Genomic DNA, 6,056 nt, shown 5'->3' with positions numbered 1-6,056 from the left:
TATCAGTTTTTGGTCTGTTTGTCCTCTTATCACAGCAGTAAGTCTTGCCAAAACTATATATTCACAAAATTTAGTTTGCTGCTCTCTTATTGAAGGGATCCCCCCCACCCTTCCAGTTTTTTGCTATAAGCATTCTGACAGCAGCTATTGCATATGATAATACTTTTTTTCTTAGTCGCAGGAATGTCGTTTGTTATTATTCTCAAAAGGAACGCTTCTGGTTTTTTATTACATGACATTTTAAGCATTTTTAAAAGTTCCTCTTGTATAGTACTCCAAAATTGTTTAATATGCACGCATTCCCACCATATATGGTACATCGTTCCAGTTTCTTTTTTGCATCTCCAACACGTATTAGATTTTGATTTATTTGTTTTAGCCAATTTAACCGGGGTTAAGTAACATTGGTATAACATTTTCATTATATTTTCTCTGATTGTGAACCATGTTGTAAACTTAATATCATGTCTCCACAATTTCTCCCGTTGTTCCAATTGAATTGCGTGACCTATATTGAATTGTATGATCTAGATATAGAGACTCCCGACTTCCATTGCTTGGAAGGCAATTGAAACATCATGGAAGGCAATTGAAATAGCAATGGTCCCACAGACATAGCCCACTCCCAAATTAATGCAAACATAAAAGGCCTGAGGTGGTTTGAGGTGTATTAGCAATATAGTGCAGGGGGGAAATGATGTACAAGAGGGGAAATATACATATATATACTGTATTTTTTGCTCTATAAGACTCGCTTTTTCCCTCCTAAAAAGTAAGGGGAAATGTGTGTGTGGTGTAGTGGTTAAAAGTGGTAGATTTGTAATCGGGGGAACTGGGTTCACTTCCCTGCTCCTCCACATGCAGCTGCTGGGTGACCTTGGGCCAATCACACTTCTTTGAAGTCTCTCAGCCCCACTCACCTCACAGAGTGTTTGTTGTGGGGGAGGAAGGGAAAGGAGAATGTTAGCTGCTTTGAGACTCCTTAAAGGGAGTGAAAGGCGGGATATCAAATCCAAACTCCTCTTCTTCTTCTTCTTCTTCTTCTTCTTCTTCTTCTTCTTCTTCTTCTTCTGGAGCGAATGCAGGCTGAGCAGCTATCACAGAAGCCTGAACAGCAAGAGGGATTGCTGCTTTCACTGCGCAGCAATCCCTCTTGCTGTTCTGGCTTCTGAGATTCAGAATATTTTTTTTCTTGTTTTCCTCCTCCAAAAGGTAGGTGCGTCCTGTGGTCTTGTGTGTCTTATAGAGAGAAAAATACTGTGTGTGTGTGTGTGTGTGTGTGTGTGTGTGTGTGTGTAGTTCTTCGTTTGCATTATGAAAACATTTTACAGGACTCGGGGGCAGGGAGAGTTGTTAGCAAATATAACTGCCATCTCAGATATCTGAAGCTACTCACTTTTTTTACTTCTTCTTTTTTTTACAGCAGATTGGTATCAATTTATTGTACACACAAACAAGTCAGTGGGATACAATGGGCTACTCACTTTTTACAGCAAAGTTTCTTTCTAGTGCAGCTTCCAATCAAGATTGCAGGATATTTACAAGCTAGGGAGCTTGTAGGACGGACGCAGTGGCCTTTTTGATGCTTACATTTTCTCCTATTGTTTATCAGAGTGAATCCTGCACAAATGAAGGTGGGGCAATCTTTCTAAAATAATAGTAACAATAATAATCATCTCCTCACACACTTTTCTGTCGTCTTCCTGATTTCAGAAAGTTTCATATGCATGATGTTTATCAGTGTTCCCGCCAGCATTTCTCCTACTTTATTATTTTCATGACTTAATTTCTATATATAACTGAATGCAACTGATTCCATTTCTGCTTCTTTGCTGCACTTTAAATACTGTTGCATGTTTTTCAGTCACTTTAAATTGTACACGAGTTTTGATTTTGCTCCGAAGCAAAACTAAAAGCTGGAGACGAAAGTTCAAAATCAAGCAAATAAATAAAAACTAACCACAGAAGCTTATGGGTCAGTATTGCAATTATGATTAGACTTTAGAAAGTCACATTATGGGTGCTTTCTTCATGCTGAGTTTGAATTCCTAAGGCCTTTTGGTGTGGGGCTGCCTGGGTGGTGTCTGGTGATCAGGGCTGTCTTTAGCAGATGTGACGCCAGGGTGCAAATATCCGCTCAGCGTCTCCAAATTACCACGGATGGGGGGGGGCACGCGAAGCTGTGCACTGCCAGCCACTGGGGGTGGGGCGCAACTCTTCCCCATGCCTCTGTGGGAGAGCAATCCCTGCAGAGGTTTGGGAGGGAAGCTGCGTGCCTGCCAGCCATATAGTTGGCGGGGCGCAGCTTCCATCCTAAGCCTCTGCAGGGATCGCTCAACTCCCACGGAGGCTTGGGAGGCAAGTTGCACGCCCACCAGCCATATGGTTGATGGGGCACAGCTGGTGGGCATGCAGGAAAAGGGGAGGCCGCCGGCAAAGCTGCACAGCTCCCCCACTCAGTGGGGCGCCCCTGAGAGGCTGGCGCCCTGGCGCAATGCACCACTAAGCCGCATGGGAAAGATGGCTCTGCTGGTGATGAAGTGGCTGTACTCGCCTCCATGCCTATGAGGTTTAGCTTTAGTGAAGCAGCTGCCTTGGGTGAGGGAAGCCAGAGAGGAGATACCCCCATAGGCTCATAGGCTCACTATCCAACCTGCTGCCTCTGATGCTGGTTTCTGATGAGATCTCACAATATTTCACTGCACTCTCATGAGATCTTATTAGTCTCTGCTTTGTGGGTGCCACCAAGCAGCTCAGGTAAGGGGGGGCTTCAGCAGCAGCACAACAGCACATTCCAGTTTCACCTCAGGTGGCAAAATGAGACCTTGGGTATAGGGCAGTATATCAATTCAATACATAAATACTCCCGGATCCCCATCTATCTCTATCTCTAGAATCAACCTTGAAGATCCTGGGGCCCAGGGAAATTAGACTGGCTTCAACTAGAGCCAGGGCCTTTTTGGCCATGGCCCCAGCCTGGTGGAACACTCTCCCACAAGAGACCAGGGCCCTGTGGGATTTGACATCTTTCCGCAGGGCCTGCAAGATGGAGCTGTTCCGCTAGGCCTTTGGGCAGGATGCAGTTTGTCTTACTTTCCTTTGCATAAAACAAGCCCAAAGGAGGCCCCCAACCTAAGGTTACCAGATTCTTTCCAATGAATCTGGGGACACTTATTGTTTGCTACATACATGTAAATGCTGAGAAAGCTGTAAATCCAGGGACTATCCCCGGGAAACAGGGGTGTCTGGCAACCTTACACCAACCCGCTCACAGGTCCTTGTATGATCAGTGGAAACAATTGGTCCTGGCAAGTATTAACTGCTCTCAGTTCCAACCTGATAATTGCTGCCTGCCCAGATTTTAACTTGTCTGAATTAATTTTAAGATGTATTTTAATTAATTGATGTCTGTTTTTATGCATATTGTGTTGTTTTTATGATGTTAGCTGCTCTGAGCCCGGCCTCAGCTGGGGAAGGTGGGATACAAATAAAAAATTATTATTATTATCATCATCATCATCATCATCATCGAATTTTAGACAAATTTTCAGCTTGTCAATAAACTGTGGTGCACAGAACTGGATACAGGATTTCAGATATGGTCTGACCAAGGCAGAATAGAGTAGTACTATTACTTCCCTTGATCTGGACACTAGACTTCTGTTGATGGAGTCAAAAATTTCCTTAGCTTTTTTCCTTTTCTTTGTCTTTTTGCTACTGCATTATTCTGTTGACTCTTGTTAAGCTTATGGTCTACTAAGACCCCTAGATCTGTTTCACATGCAGCGCAGTTGAGTCCCCCATCCAATATTTGAGCACCTGATTATTCATGCCTATTGTGTAGAACCTTACATTTGTCCCTAATTGAAATTCATTTTGTTGGTTTTGGCCCAGTTCTCCAATCTGTTAAGGCCATCTTGAATCGTGGTTTTGTCCTCTGAGGTATCAACTACCTCTCCTAGTTTGGTGTCATCTGCAGATTCGATGAACATTCCTTCTATTCCTTCATACAAGTAATTTATAAAGGTGTTGAATAGCACAGAAGCCAAGAAATAATCATGCAACACACCACTTTTCCCACACATTAGATATCAATGTAACAACTACCATCAAATACAGCTCTCCTATGCTAGGGTGCAATCCTATGCCTGGTTACCTAGAAGTAAATTCTGATCAAAATTGGTAGGATTTACTTTGCTGTTAATAAATGCAAATTCAGACTGTTAGATGGGGAAGATTTTGAGTCAGTGCAAAATAGGACTTATAGTGCTTTACGTAGGAGGGAAACCAAAAGCACTACATGCATTTACCATACATTTCTTAGGGTCTTTCTTTCTTTCTTTTCTTTCTTTCTTTCTTTCTGTCTTTCTGTCTTTCTGTCTTTCTGTCTTTCTGTCTTTCTTTCTTAGGAGAAACTTACCTGGCTCAATAAAAAGCACCAGGAAGAAGACAGAAAAGAGTATATAACAGATCTTCATAGCGATGGAAAATTAGCAGTGGATATTTGTCTGGGAAACCTGCATCTGAGGGGACAAGGATTACAGAAGATGGAAGCAACTGTGACTTAGTTGAGCCTCTTAAGTTTAGGAAATGCTTATTGGTATATTTACTTATTTACTTATTGGTATATTTTGCTAGTTCCACAGCCCTTCAGTAGGAAGTTCTTTCACGAGCTACCCACCGTGACAGCCAAATGGAGACATGTTGTCCAGAGGCAATATGGTTCTGAAAACAAGATGCTAGAGGCAAGCAAGGCGTGGTGTTGTCAATGACCTTCATGCTTTGCTTGGGCACAGAAGTAATTTGTGAGTCACTCTTGTAATCCTCCCAAACTCCCCTTGCTGATATCACAGAGAATATTGTCACTGGCGCGTTTAAGGGTCTCTGCTTTGTTCTCTTCTTTACTGCCTTTTCTGCACTGAAAATGTTAACCCTCCCCCCACTCTCTCCTACTTAACAGTATCCATGTATCCACGTAGTTTTCAGAAATGTTCTTAGCTGCTTTTATCTGTCACAATGCATTCAATGTTTCCATTGGGGGAGGAAGCTCCTCTGCTCTCCTTTGTTCCATTGAAGTCCCCATGAGGGTCTGCTTTAGGCACTTATTGTCCTCTCCCTTCCCTCCCTCTGTAGTCTCCTTAGGAGGTCTCATTAAATCCTATTGCTTTCAGTACCACCTATATACAATACCCAGCTCTATATAGAATCACAGAATTTTAGAGTTGGAAATGACCCCAAGGGTTATCTAGTCCAATCCCCTGCAATACAGGATTTTCTACCACATCATACATGACAGATGGCCATCCAACCTCTGCTTAAAAACCTTCAGTGAAGGAGAATCCACCACCTTCCGAGGGAGTCCATTCTGCTGTCAAAGGCCCAACAGAGACTCCATTTCCTCAGGGTCTTGCGAAAGGATAATGTTAAACAACAATTGATGAACTCCTTTTGCCCGTCCACAATAGAAAGTGTCCTTTCATATTGTATCACAGTGTAATATGCTGGCTTGACAGCCACGGACAGAAAGTCTCTACGTCTCTACAGAAGGTGGTGAATACAGCACATGATATCATGGGCTGTCCCTTGTGTCCGCTAGATGACATCGCAAGGGATCGTTGCCTTAGGAGAGTGAGAAAAATTCTCAGGGATGACTCACACCCCGGCCATCACCTCTTTAATCTTCTACCCTCAGGCAGGAGATATAGAAATATAATCAGCCGTACCAACAGGCTAAAAAATAGCTTCTAACTGTGGGCTGTTAGGCTGTTGAATGGAAAATAACATAGCGAAATTGACTTGCGAGATGGTGTGTTGTTCGATAAGAGTGAGTGTTTGGGTGGGGAGGGTGGCTCGTTTACTTTCATTGTACACAGGTTGTACAATGACAATAAAGGTATCATCATCATCATCAGAAGAAGAAGAAAGTTCTTCCTGATGTTTTGTTAGAATCTCTTTTCTTTGTAACTTGAATCCATTGGTTCGACTCCTAGCCTCTGGAGCAGGAGAGGGCAAGCTTGCTCCATCTTCCATGTGACAAACCTTTAGATATTACATAT

This window comes from Podarcis pityusensis (genome assembly GCF_964106645.2).
Source record: "Podarcis pityusensis genome assembly, chromosome: 3".
Taxonomy (NCBI): Eukaryota; Metazoa; Chordata; class Lepidosauria; order Squamata; family Lacertidae; genus Podarcis; species Podarcis pityusensis.
This window is presented reverse-complemented; position numbering follows the sequence as displayed.